This window comes from Pseudopodoces humilis, chromosome 11, assembly GCF_049639895.1.
Source record: "Pseudopodoces humilis isolate 2021_Gansu_Grassland_sample_001 chromosome 11, ASM4963989v1, whole genome shotgun sequence".
Classification (NCBI taxonomy): domain Eukaryota; kingdom Metazoa; phylum Chordata; class Aves; order Passeriformes; family Paridae; genus Pseudopodoces; species Pseudopodoces humilis.
Window position 1 is genome coordinate 18,761,964 of NC_142210.1, and position 14,835 is coordinate 18,776,798.

Here is a 14,835-nt window from a genome sequence, read left to right on the forward strand (position 1 = left end):
AATACATTTGACAGAAATTCTTCATCCTACTGGTTTTGACTGCATTTAAACCATATATCAGGTGCTAGTTTTCTTCTCATCTGAATTTTCACAGCTCTTCTATACCTCCATGGCATGATATCCATACCCCTGCATGACAGTAAGTAAACTGTGCCACCCCTTTGCTTGGTGCCACTTTTGGTAAGCACAGGGAGGGTTTGGGAGCAACATCTCCAGGACTTGCCATGGGCCGATTCTGGTAAGACCAGAGACCTCGAGGTTAATGACCCAAATTCACTAGATTCACTGTCAAAAATTGTATATTAGGTGTTCCTGCTGTTCCCATTCCTGCCTCCTCTGAACCTGCTCTATGTGCCACTGCTCCCTCCTTCTGCCTGTCACCCTTATTTTCCCTTCTTTCAGTGTTTTCTCCTGCACTCTCTGCCTCAGTGTTGATGCTCTCTTGCTGTCCTCCCTGTTGGCTGTCTTTGTGTCACAGAATGTGCAAGACAGGCACAACAGGTGAGGTTATAATGTGGAAAATTTAGACATTTCCATCATGGTGCTTTTTCCTTCTAAACTGGCTGCACAAATGGTTTCCACTGGTACTGTGGACTTACACACGGGGACATGGCGAGTGCTGTGAGAGAACGGCCTGTGCAGTGCACAATGGATGATGCTGGCTGCTCATTTTAACAGAGCTGCAGGAATTTGAGCACTTTTCGTGAATATTCATATGAAATTGAAAGCTGTTTAACCTGGCTCTCACATCTGTCTGGTGGGAGCACTTCAGTGCTTGTGTGTTGCTCCTATGACTGCTGGCAAGACGTGAATTTTCAACCTGACTGCTCAGAGTGTGATGGAAACCCAGTATGGAACAGTACTCTTGGTGGTGAAATTTGCAATTTGTTTTCTGCCGGTTAGCTGCACAAATCAGCTAATCAAGGAGCACCACAGGATTGAACCAAGCAACACAGTAAGAATTTGCAAACATTTGCCATTCCCAAAAGATCTGTAAGCCAAGAGCTGTTTGCTGAAGAAAGCCCTAAATAACATCAAATAAATAAATTAGAAAATTGCATGACCTCCACAAACAATTCATAACAGAAATGGCAAGTGAGATTCATGGCAAAAAATACTCATTGAGTTCTGAAGAAAACAGGGAAATTGTTCCTCAGCACAGTGAATCAATCTGATGTCGTTTAATTTGCTACCTGCTGCACATTGATGGAATGATGGGAGATTTGGAGTCACTTCTGACACGCTCTCAGATGAATGGGTATTTGGTCCTGGAAGAAGTTTTTCTAAGTGGCAAATTTATCTGGGATAGTTTTGAGAGCAGATTTAGTTTTGAATCAGGGGATTTGTGTTGTGTCATATTTTACAGTTGTATATTCCTGAAACATTAGCCTCCTTCTGCTGCACAATTTGGCTTTGCATTTTGCCCTGTCTGGAGCCCTGTGTTCAGCCCCATTCCCTGAGCACGGTCTGTATTTCCATTGCATCATTACCCCATTGGCCTCTTTGCACTGCCCATTTCCCAGAGATGCTGAGGGATTTGCCCAAGTCTCCCAAAGTCTGGGCACAGGTTGAACGCAGTCTCCCTCCTCCTCATGGTTTTACCCCTTCAGACCCTTCTCTCGAGAGGCACTGAAGTAAAAAAAGTAAAATTGTCTAAGCTTCTGGACAAGAGTGAGATGGAGAAGAAAAACCATATACTTGATTTCCACATGCATTGCTCATTTCTGGCACAGATTTCATATCTCTGCGTAATAACTCTTTGATCCATATTGCAAACTGCTACAACAGTTTCTTTGGAAGAAAGTTTTCACTGTTTTCTTTATGTACTCAGTAGAGTACATAACATGAGTTAAAATGATTTCACCCCAAATTTGCAATGCAAAGTAATGCAGTTAACTGAAAAGTTCTTGCTTGGATCAAATGGGGAATATTTATGTTTCTTAAAAACAATTCTTACCATTCCTGGTCCAATATTGCTTCTTTTTGGCACAACCAGTATTCACTTAGACTGAATGCATTTAGCACTTTTGTTGTTAAATTGTCATTGATGTTTTGTTTTTAAATGGATTATATCACAATCTATTTACAATGCAGTATAACACACTGAAGTTATCCGTAAAGAGAACAGCTAGGATGAGTAAGTTCAAATTAGTCAGTAAGTCCCTGCTATACAGGAATTCTTTTTCTGATGAAGATTTAATGAAAACAATCAGTCTAACAGAATTCTTGAAGTTGTGAGCTTGTATTGTAAAGTATCCTTAGTGACATCCACATTAAAGTAGATTTAAAATGGTATCATAACCTTAATTTTAAAATTTAGCACAGCAAGTGGCTCCATACCTCTTGCTGCAAGATATGACTCCCAGCTTCTTTAAGTGCATTTTTAATGGGTCCTGAGAGAAGCATTTCCACAAGCAGAACATTTTATTGTTACTAAATACCACTCACTCTGAAGTCTCTCTGTTGTTTGGAAATGAAACTTTAATAAACAAGCTGAAGCAATTCATCAGCCCAGGGAACATCACACTCAGATCAAACACACCAAATGATAGGGGCTCTGCATATGCGTGGAAATATGATTTTCATTCACCATGTTCCTGCTGCTCATCCTGGCGAGGGATGAGCAGTCAAAAACCCGAACTCACAGCCCAGCCCTGCCCAGGACCCCGTGCAGACCCCACTGCCCTGTGTGACCACGCAGACCTGACTCTGATGTTTGGACATTTTCTTGTCTAGTGATGCTAAATAGACACATCATAAAAAAGTACGTGAGGCTTCTAACTTTGCCTGTCACCCCTTGGACTTCTGGCTGGGGAGAAACAAGCTTTGTGAAGGGGAAGCCTTTCTGTTATCATTAGTGTTCATTTTCCCTCTCAGCCCTTGCTCACAGCCCTTTCAGCATCCAGCTAAACGTTGTGAACATCCTTCCCCACGCTGGTTTCTCAGGGGGAGGAGGGTGTCAGGGGGCTGGCAGTGACATGGGAGGAAATCGTGCCTTTTTCTGTCTGAAACTACGTGTCTCGTCCAGCAAAACAATGCCAACAGTGCAGAGAAAGCTTTGATTATGCAAAATGGATGGACACATCACGCCTTTTGCAACAACCTAAGGAGTCCCACACCCGGAAAATTCCTCCCACCACCTTCCCCCGCGAATGTTTTCCCCCTTTCGAATGACATCGGTGGTACTCCAGGAGCGTTTTACACATTAATAGCAAGTCTCCCTCATCTTACAGGCTCCATAGCTTTCCTCTTCCCCTTTTATTTTAGGGCAGCTTCCCCCTTTCCCTTCTCCCATCTCAGAAACAGCCCTCCTGGCTCGGGAGGAAAGGAGTAAAGTGTTTTCTTGCATGACCTCTATGTATTTCACTCCGCGGGAAGAACAACGTGGAATGCACACTCAGCAGGCAGCGAGGTTTGAGCCAGTTTGTCCTCGAGGCATTTCTGCCATAAGACACAGGACTATCCACGGTATTTCCACCCCCGGCTCTCCCCATATCCATCCATCCCAGCGACCCCTCCCCAGCGCTGCCGCCGCACCTGGCTGCGCTCCGAAAGCCGCGGAGCCAAGCACGAACAGCGGGCACCAAACAGCAACAGCTCCCTTTGTTTCCCATGCAAATCCTACCTCCGACAGCTGTCACATCTTCCTCCGAGGCGAAGCCTGATTATTAACAAACAGAGATCCAGCGGAATCCTCCGAACTGCCACCGGTTAAGTGCTGTCATCGTTCCCTCCCGGTGCTTAAACCTTTTTGGATCATTAATGTCACAACCCCTGCTAACTCATCGCTTAGTACTCGCTGCTCAAAATGTCTGAAATAGTTTGGAAGGATAATAGGAATGACAGGCACACTAGACAGCCATGCTTGAAATTAGTTTTCTCCAGCTGACTTAAGGCTGTTTCGTAGTGCTTTTAGGCATGCACTCCGTAGGGTTTATTAACCTAGGCTAGACATGCCATTCCTGCTTTTATTCAGGGCTGTAATAGGATGGCTGCTAGGAATGCAGCGATAGGTCTAACTCCATTCATCCCTCCGTAGTTCTTAAACCTCCCTGGGAGAGGAAATAACTTCAGTCATCCTTAAACTTACTGAGGCTACTGTTTCTGCAGAGCAGGCTTTCACACATTGTTTTGAAACTAAAGAGAAAATCCCTCCCGGGAATGGAAGGTGCCGCGGCTCTGCTGGCTGATGCGAACAGCGAGAGGAACCGGCAGCATCCGCCCCCGCCGCAAGCTGAGGCTGGCGCAGGACTTGGTGGAAGTAGCGATTGGAAGCTGAAAGTTCTTAAAACTCTGTGAGGCAGCTGTGGCATAAAGAGAACGAGGGGGATGTAGGGACCGCGCTGTGCTTTGTATGCGCAGTCACAGATGTACGCCGCGCTTCTCAAAAGGCAAAGTTCCCTTTGCAGCTGGAGGAGACTCGCTATCTCAATTTCTAAGTAAGCAGCACCTGGGATGATGGTGGGCAGAAGAAATGAGACCAATGCATTCGAGGTGCCTGTGACGTGGGGAGGAGGGGGGGTGAGATGCTACAGGACACTGCTGTTTTCACTAAGGCTGTGCTAGTCACCAAGTCCCTGCTCAGAGATATTTGTGCTCTGCAGAGATCATAGAGCCTCTTTCTTCTTGATGGTCAGTTAATGACCAGCCCAGGTCAAGATGCAGGAAGGTTTGTTAACATCTTTGAGCTCTGGTGTCGATCTCAGTGTGGTCCCTAGTGGACAAAAGTACGAGCCACCAGAGCAGACGTGTCTCTGCCAGCAGCAATGGCACACATGGGCTGAAGAACTGGAGAGGCACCTTGGATCCAAGGCAGGCTGGGACAGAGCAAGAGGGGAGTTAGTTCTTTTGCTGCTTGTTCCACACCTGCCTGTTTTTTTAATACCACCTGTTTCACAGCCCTTTGCTCTAAATGAAAATACCATTCAGGAGACATCTCAGAAATGAATGGTGTTGGGAGAGATTAAGGAGGAAAGCAGATCACAATGAAATCCTGGCTATGGCTGCCTCACACCCCGGGGAGGAAAGGGTTAGGGTAGCACTAATGGCAGATTTGCTTTACCAAACAGCAAGTCAGTGTTTGTGCATAGCATGGGCCCCTGGTCTCTCCTCCTTCTGCATTGGCCTTCACTGGAATGATGAGTGACAGCAAGCTTGTTGCTGGCGCAAGGCAGCCATAGATAGGGACATCTGCAGGGACCACAAGCATGATGTTTGCTTCTGAATAAATGCTGCTCCTAACAGAGCTTTGCTCTCTGTGCTTCCCCATGCCCACACTTGCTGCTGCTCTTGGACATCATCCCTTTCCCTCTTTTCCTACTGCTCCTTACACAGTCACTGGGTTGGAGGGGAGGGCTCAAGGCTCCAGTTTTGTTTCTCAGTTTACTGTGGGGTATTATTACGAGTTTCTCACAGAACTGGTGGCAACAAAGGGGACTCTGAATTTTGTAGGCAGGAACCTCAAGGTGGGCAACCACATGCTGACTGATAGCAGGGCTGACTGAACAATGCCTTCTTTCTGAATACATTAAATAAATTTTTTTGTGTCACCTATCTTGTATATTTCATATGCCCTTCATTCACTTCAAGGCAAAAAAAAAGAGAAAAGTTCTCATTATCCCAAGAAATATATTTCTGTTTCAGTAAGGGTCTCACTGTGCCATTGATTTGTAAGTGGGATGACACAGCAGTTCAAGAGACATAAGACCCTGGCTGGGGATACCCAGGTCTAGGAGTCCTGACTTTACTGATGATCTTCTGAGAGGTTTCAGTGCTGAAGAGAACACAAGAATGTTCAATGCCAGGTTAAAGCAGGTGGTTGTTTCTACCCATGTCCACAGTTCCCCTGCTGTGTATGCTGAATATAAGAAGACTCATAAAAAGCTCCCCCAGCTCCCTCTCTTACGTGGACCTCTCTGCCAGGGTGATCCCAAAGGCCTCAGTTCTTCACAGTAAGTTAATGTCACTCAGACTTGGGGGTCAGCAGGTGACAGCTGCCTGTGAGGGTTGTGTGACTGAATGGAGAGGAGAGGTTCTTACCTCAGGTGGTAATTTAAGGATGGAATAAACTGCTGAAGGTGTGCAGCGTAGGCAGGAAATGATCAGAAAGATCTTCTGGGGCTGATTAGTTAACATGGTTCAGTCTTAGGGAGAGATTCCATAATACTCCCCCTTTCCTCAGGCTTTTTCTGATCACTGAGCAGCAACAGTGGCTGCCATCAGTGATGGGACTGGTGTATTCCCTCTCCTTACTATGGCTCTACTGCTGTTGCATTTCTCTGGCACATCAATCTGCTCCTTCCTGGAAAGAAGATACAGGCAGCAGTGGAGTGGAGATCTGATCAGGTATGCCAATTTTCTGTCTTCCTGGACTGTATGAATGTTGTAAGGTAGGATTGTCCAGGGAAGCAGAGGGCTCACATGTGCTTTCACTCTGCTTTCCATCAGGAAAATCCTGTTCTGTAGGAGACGAAATTTCTGCTCAGCTGTAGAGCAGTGGACCCTATTTGAGAAAACCTTTTGCTTGCAAAGGAGTTGCAACAGTTTAAAAATGCCTTTGTCAGTTTTTGACCAGTACTTAGGAAATGGCCAAGGAGGATGAAGGACAGGAGGAATTCAGGATTTGCAGTTTGCATGCTGACAGTAAGCCAAATAACATAATGAACAGAGCAACTAATGGATAATTTCACTATGAGTCATCCTCATTATAACAGGAATTTGATAGATACGTAACTAGAAAGTGTAACTATCAGTTACAAATACACATTTCTACTTGTAAAAGAAAGGACATGATATAATTAAAGCTTCAGGTTGCACATACAATAACCTTTTCTCCTCCTGTGGTCACAAATTCTCTAGCAACAGTATGAGTATATTTTGAAGCTGCATCCCTATCAGACAGCATTCCTTCTACCCACTTGCTGAGTCTTTTTGAAACATCAGCAGGCAGTCTCACTAATCCATAGATACTTGGTGTGAATTGTGTATTAAAGGAATTGCAGGAAGGATCTGTTGATGACTCTCCCATGCTGGGTGTCTCTGTAGAGTGTCAGTGGTCAGGGCAGCATTAGCCTGGCAGGGCTGCAGGTGTGATGTGCACGACAGGTAACAGGTTTTGTTCAGAGTATTTAATCACAGTGTCAGTGAAAATCAGTCTAGCAGGAAAAAAGATCCTCCAGAAAGGGCCAAATTCTCTCATGCACATCTAGATACTCTTGGGTGTTGTGGAGCCTGAACTCAACCTGGGTTTTGCAGAGGGCAGCTATTCTCTAAAAAGGATGAGTCCAGTGTAGGAGAAAAGAAATTCCTAACAATTATCTTGGTAACAAGAATTAATCTCATCTCTGTCATCTAAATGAAAAAAAATATCAAGAAACCCTGTCGACGTCAGTCCCCAGATTTACAGCTCTGCCTGGTTTCCCTTCTTTTTCCTGTGGCAGAACAGGCAGCACCTGTGTGAATACAACCCTGTGTTTGACCCCAGCCTTGCAGTCTTGTGCTGAGAACCACAGGACACCCACGTGTTCATTTAGCTGAGTTACATCACAGGGACTGGCTAATCGCTTCCACATGCTGCTTGATTGTTCCCCTTTACATGCCAGCTCTGCCTTTTTTGTGCACAGCTCTTTTTGAGCCACTTGCCTAAGAGAAAATAACTACATCTGGAGTGTTGTTAAATGACCCAGAAGCTGCTGTTTTGCAGACTGACAGTGTTTGATGCAAATAGATGGCTTCTTGCTGTGAAAATCTCCTTGCCTGACAATCCATCGGGTACTTTCGACGATAGCTGTTTGAATTAAAACACAGGCTCCTCTTTGTATATTCACACTATCAGTCTTACAGAACTGCTGGTATTAAATTCTTCCTGTGCAGTTTCAGTGGAGGCCTCTCTACTCCCCATTTGTGCACCAGCTGCTGGTGCACATCGCTCCCTCTTTTGCCTTCAGCTTTTGCCATCTGCCACCCTTAAGTTGCCCAGGTGTCGGAAATCTTCTTGCTCTTCTCTGGCAAACATTACTCTGCCTTCTTCTTCACTAGTTCAACCTTCATTTTTATGGAGGCTGATAGATCAGGATCAAACATCTGCTGCATTTCATACTTCACAGGGGCAGATGGGGAACAGAGCACATATAGTTGCTGGCAAATATAAAGGTTGGTTAACCCTTCCTTCCCTAACTTTCCTCTCCATCTTTGAGAGCTTACAGTCTTCCTCTACTTCTAGATGTGTGAATTATTTAATACTTGCCAGTTAGGATGCTACTTAGAGCAAATATATCCTAAAGCAGAGCTAATTTTCAGAAACATCAAAGCTTTCACATACTGCAACAGTGTCTAGTCCTGAGGTATTGAGGAGCAGCAGAATTGGAACATATTTAAGACAGTTACCAGCAAAGACACCAGAATAAGCCTTTTCTCCTCTTTAGACTGCTTCTTCTGGTGCAAACAGGGGCCACACCATTGATTTTATTATGCTTTCCACAGAGATACAGGTCAGGCATCCTTTGTGATTGCCTGAAGGGGAAATCCAGACTCACTGATCATCTTTCACAGCAATGGGTAGTATAAACTATTGAATTCTTTTGATAGAGATGATGAAATTAAATGATTTCCAGCATGCCCAATCCTCTTCAGATAGTCAGTGAAGATTGACTGCAAGTTTGAAGAGCAACAAACCAGAATCCAACAAAACAGGCTGCTTGTACAATGCTTCTTGCTGGGCCCAGGGAATGTTTCCTGCTTAAGGGCTGGTAAAATATGTATCTGAGGATGTACACCCAACTGCTGGGGCCAGTCTCCAGTGTGATTGTTGAGTATTTCCAACAGGATTTCACACTTCAGCAATTTTACTCTCCTCAGCCTGGTTCTCAGTAGCAGTGCTTTCTCAGCCTGATATTGTGTGAGACTCTTGGGCAGAGATGGTTCCCTGCTCTGAGCAGTTCTGCTGAGCAGCAATTGCTGCCTGCTGCTTTCCCATTTGTTAAGCAGTGGATTACTGCTCAGACATTTGCAGGCCACGTTGGTCTAAGCCCTGTGTGCAGTTCTGTGGATTTACTCCTCTCCTGGAATGCCATGATCAGAGGTTGTTTCTTGCTTGTTCAATAATTTCCTGAAGCACTGCTCCAATCGACACTGCTGTGTTCCCTGCTTCGTGACAGATAAAGCATTGTGCTATTCACCTTTCACAGAAACACCAAATTGGCCACTTAGATGCTCGCTGGTTTTACACACAGTGCCTGGCTGTTTCTCCGACTCCTGATTTCTTTTTCTGTCCACACTTCCCTATTCCTATGTTAATATTCTCCAGCAACTTTAGCAAAATATTGCTAGATAATTCTTTTTTTTTTTTTGCCAACCCCCTGCAAATCATTTACCGTGCAGAACTCTGCTTTCTTCAGGGTTCCAATATCTCCTTTAATCTCTTCTTCCTTTTATTCTTTACTCAGCTGCTGCTGCCTTGCTTTGGTGGAATAGTCACTTGTCTGATGAAGCTCATGCTTCTATTTCTGTTCTCTCTCTTTTGAAAGGTCCTTTGCATCAGTGAGATGCCTCTTTGGGTTTCTTTGATGATTTGGTGCTGTATACTGAGCTCTGCACCCCAGGAGTGAAAGATCAAGGTGGAAAGATCCTGTTGTGGAGAGAGTGAGCAAAGGGGGAGGGAAGGGGGTTCTCCCATACCCCAGTGAGGGAGTTTTCAGTGAAGCAATAACAGAAGCAGACAGGTAAATGGCCAGGCCAGGAGCAGGACTGTGGAGAGGCTGTTTTGTAGCCATGTGCCTCAGTTTCCCCACTCGTAAACTAAGAATTATCCTCTGCCTTTATAAATTCCTTTGTGAGTTTTGCCTGAGAATTGAAACAGGATGATTGAAATTCAGTCTTGCTAAGCTTATATTGTTGCTGTCTTGATGATGAACTTTAAATTCAGAAGAACAAGGGCCTAAAATTGCCTGAGAAGCCTCCACACTCTACAGGGTGTTTGGTGCTGTGTGATCACACACATCCACTCGTGAAGGCACAGTGTCTGATGCTCTTTGGCTCTTCTGTCTGAGACCACCACAGACTCTCACAGGAGATGCTGTGGGAGTGCAGAGATGTTTGTAGGGTGAAGGAGAGGTTTGGTGGCAGCTTCACAGCAGCCAGAGAACAGGAGGGACATTGCCTGGGCTGGATGCAAAGCCCAGCCTGTTTGGAGAAAACACCTGCTGGTAGGGACAGCAGAAACCTCACACAAGATGCCACTTTTTAATTTTCCTGATCTATATTCTGCAGCAGGTGCTTAGAGTGGCACATAAATCCACCAGCACAGGATTTATGGTTGTGAACACCAAATATTCACCAAAGCTCAAAATCTCTTCTCAGTTTTCCTGCGGAGTGACCAGAGGGATTTGATTATACTTACTGAAGCAGAGTTCAGGATTTATACCACTGAGGACAACATCTGGTCCTGAAAATACATCTCCACATTTATATAGGTTTTGTACAAAGTTATTTCTTCCCCATAAAGAAAAGCTTACAGTGCCTGTACAAACCTGCCACCTCCTCCCCATCCCCACAGCAGCTGAGGACACAGGATGTGTTTATGAATAAATTAGTTGGGGAAAAATGGTATTTGGAAACCAAGCAGAGGCTTTCCTAGAGGAAATAGGCAGAATGATAAATCTTTGCTTTTAAGACAAGCTACAGGGATACTCCTCTGGCATAAACACACATTTTTTCATTGATAAAACTGATCTCTTTTTTCCACCCTCTCTGATGAATTTTTCAATTCTGCATATGCAAAAATATAAATGTATCATCAAAAGCTGAAGTGGACTCCAGAGGAATTTAGCCAGTCAGTTATCTCTGGTTTTAATTACCTAATGGTATTTGTTTACATCTGTTTGAAATGATTTTATATTCATTATGGGTACTGAAGTAATGTTCCATTATTTCTCCACTTTTGTGAGTTTTTAAGAGAACAACAAAGGAACAAGTTGTCCACCTGTAATCTGACCTTTTCACTGCTCTGAAAAGTTATAAGATTTAATCTGACCTTTTCTCTGCTCTGAAAAGTTTTAAGAAGATTATTTAAGTTTTCATGTCTGTACTTGCTCTATTTTTGGAGTCTTAGAAGTAACCTTGACTCGAAATTTGGCCTCTGAGAGAGGCACAGAAGAGGCATTACAAGCTGTGGAGTTCATCCCTACTGGGATGAGGGGCCATATCCTCACTGCATGAGAATTTCTCCAACAATACACAAACCCCTGTTGCAGCAGCTCCCAGCTGGAGCTTCACACCACAGAAACCAGCGATGTTTTAATGGCAGGAATAAAACAGAGCTGGAAAAACAGTCCCAGGAAGTCTGTACTTCTGCAACTAATGTCCCAGCTGCATTGTGACCAGCATGTTGCAGGATCAGGCTCTGGTGATGCATTTGGGCCTCAGCTGCCGGTGTTTAAGGATAAAGGCACTCACAGACACACAGTCACACCCTGTGTCTAACCCTTGGCTCACTCCTCTAATCCCCTCTCCTCCCACCCACAGCCACTGCAGGAAGGATGCTTTTCTTTACTTGATTTCTCTGCTCAGATTTCAAATGCCTCTTGGTGCAGTAAATGAGTTTAAAACCCCAGTCCCTGGAAATGCAATCCCCTTTGGGGGAAGCATGATGGATCTGGTAGTGCAGGAACAAACATCCCCAGGGTCTCGTTTATCTCACACACCATGTCTATTTACCTGGATTTTTTCCCCTCAGAGTTGCTATTATTTTTGCACAGACAACTAAAACAACTCTCCCCCTTTCTTGCCTTCATGCTCACTGGCTCCTGCTTGCTCTCCTGGTAGTCCCAGATCCCAGCTGGATCTTTAACCCCTGCCAGGCTGGTGGGCTTGAGCAGGACTCAGCCCCCAGCAGTCAGCTCCAATGTAATCCCTCAGGAAAACAAAGGCAACTCCTTGTTCAGCCTGCCTGGCTGCTATTTGCAGAGTAGAGGTGAATAACAGATCCCCAGATGTCTCCCCAAATGTAACTTGGGTGAATCCACCTAACAAGCAAAGAATCTCCAGGTCCCTCTGGCTTTGTACAGACGCTCTGTTCTGATGAGGTGTAGTGGGAGATGAAGGGTCAGGAAGCCCATGTGAGCAGGGAGGTCTCTCTGTGGCAGTGAGACACCTGCCGAGTGTGAGAGATGTTCCCTGGTGTGGAGACCTGGTTTCCCCTGTCCTTGCAGGGGTGTGGGGGGCACCGTGTGGTGTAGCTGTAGCAAAGGAGCACTGGCAGGGTGTTGGGGATGGCAGGGAAGGCCCAGAAGTGTGAAGCACCCTGTGATGGGGATTTGTTTTCCCAGGGCTCCCTCCTGAGCCTGGCAGAGCCTTTCCCAGGAAAGAGAGCACTGGAACTTCCCCAGAAGGTGGGGTATGAGAGGCTCAAGGCCCTACAGCAGTGATTTGCTCCTGCCTTCACAGAACCTGCAGGATTTGCAATATCTGTGTGAGAGGCAGTTCCAAACAAGAACCACTGGCCTGTTTGGGAGGCAGTGGGGTGGGTGTGTGAGCAGCCAGCAGCATTTGTGGTGCCATTGTCACTGCTGCCTTCTCGTCCCTGTTAGAAAACACAGGGCAGAACCAAAACGGGGGCTGCTTTCATATTTGAGCTCAGAAATACTTCAGTGTTTGTCAAGATAGGACTTCAAGACAGAAGGAATTCAAATGATACCTATCAAAGGGATAAAGCAATGGTGTCATGATTAATCTCTCAGCTCCCCTGTGTAAATACAGAGCCACTCCCTGGCAGTGGATGGAGATGCTCCCACCTGTGCCAGGGTCAGGCAGAATTTGGCTGAATGCAGGACAGCATGAAGGAACATTGATGTGGAGCCAAACAGGAACCCAGTGTTACTGGGCTGATTGCAAGTGATGTCTCCCCCACACACCACAATGAGGAATGCACGTCTGGGTCCAAAAGCAGATGTGCTTTTTCTGTCCTCTCTTTTGCAGAGAAAACAATCGTGTGCATTAATTACTTTGGCCAGATCAGTCCTTTCAGGGTTCTTTTCCAGGGACTGCTCTATTGTGTCAAGAGCAGTGCAGGCACTGAACAAAAAGACATTGTGTGCCTGGTGTTATTTGTGTGCTTTATTTCAGTAACTCTCAATATTTTAGTTGCTAGAATATTCCTTGGAATATCTCTATGAAGAAATTTCATACCATTAATTTTTAGTATAGTTATTTCTAATGACATAGAGGATCAAGACTCTACATTTATGTACTTGGTATGATATATATATTCTATATCCTCTACGGAATAAGTAATACTGTCTGCTCTAATTTCTATCTTCAGATATACAAATGCGTTTTGCTTTGAAAAACTTCAATCCTGACATTGGATTTTTCTCCAGAGATCTTTTGTCTATTAAATAATAACAGTCAATATTATTTGAGTATGATGGGAGAGCTATCTAAATGTTAAGTATGAGCCCTGTTACTGTCAAGCAATATAGTTTTACAAAGGAAGTCTTAAAATTTCCTGAAGCTCTTGTGATTTCAGTGGTTTGACAAGAATATAAGTGAGAAGGAAATTTCCCCTTTTCCTGCCATCTGATTTCTAAGTTGGATTAATTATGACAAGAGTTTTTCCTTGCACAATCAGATTTGCTAAAATTTCCTTATTAGGTTCATAAAACTGTTTTGTGAAACAGAAAATTAGGTGAGGATTTTTTGCCACTAAGTTCAAATTTGTCTGAACTTTCAACTGGACTCTAGTATGCTATTAGAGCCTGTCTTTGATAAAAACCATGTTTGAATTTCATTACTTTCTCTTCTAATTCCAGTCACTGACCATTTTACTTTTTCCTAAAAGCAGTACAAGGTGAATTACCCATGCAAGGCTGTTTAAGATGGTCCTAGAACAGCTCAAGTGAAATGCCCTCATTTTTCTTAATTTTCATTAGCTCACCATCTTTATTTTGTGTGTATGTAGTATAAACAGTGAGTAAAAATACCTTAGTGCAGATCTGTACAGTCTGGCTTGGAGATCTGTCTCAGTAGCTGCTGGAACAGTCCCAGTGGATCCTAAAACTGGGGAGGAGGGAATGCAGAGCCCTGTCCAGGGGATGTCCTGAGCAAAGGAGTAGTAGAGAGCAAGCAATGAATGACAGACTCTTTCTCAGGCATGAGGACGTGAAAAAGAATCATAAAGATGTGATATGACCTGCAAACCCCACGGCATTTCTGGCACTGAAACCCCTCAGCCCCTCCTGCTACCCTCCTCTGCCCGTCTTCCTCCCTCTCAGAAACTGCAGGTCCGTGGGTTAATGATCTCTTTAGGGCTTCCTCACACACCAGAGCTTTGAAAAGCTGGCACTGCAATCACATCTGGTCATCCTGAGGGGGACTAGCATCACGAAAATTAGGTTTCAGGGAGAAAAGTGTAAAAGCTGCCTTAGCTGAGGCAAGAACGAGGAGTTCCTCAGTGGGATGGATGAAGGGAGGAGGGGAAACAGGGAGAGAAATTATATTAATATGGATAACTTGGTAACATAAATTTAGCACCTAGGAGCCCACCAGGTCCCCAAACCCAGGTCCTTTTTCATAAGTGACCAAAGGATATAGAAATGCTTAAAATTTAGATCTCCAGCTAGAAGGCTGTGAACATCTAACAGCACTTAACCTGCACCATCCAGAAGCCTTTGGATGAAACCTACACAAAACACAAGTAACCAATTTTATTTTCATTTCTAGTCACCTGCTTCTAAGCACTTTCAAATTCTCTGGCCCCTTTCAGGGAAGAGATTTCCTCACTCCCTTAAGAAAAGATTCACCATTTTGTTTCCACAGGTCTTGTGAAAATCCAGGTCTTAC

At 44.6% G+C, this 14,835-nt stretch overlaps 1 protein-coding gene across 3 annotated transcripts in view; it reads right to left on the bottom strand.

Annotated features, from left to right (window-relative positions):
* Window positions 1-14,835, bottom strand: part of KCNMB2 (potassium calcium-activated channel subfamily M regulatory beta subunit 2) — a 140,152-nt gene that overhangs the window by 90,913 nt on the left and 34,404 nt on the right. Inside the window, exon 1 of one of the 3 annotated variants that reach the window (XM_014254311.2) lies at window positions 3,626-3,978. The exons of the other annotated variants lie outside the window; for them this stretch is intronic. The gene's annotated coding sequence lies outside the window, so the exon portion shown is untranslated. Of the gene's footprint in view, window positions 1-3,625; window positions 3,979-14,835 lie in introns of those variants that run through there. 3 annotated transcript variants of the gene reach the window in all.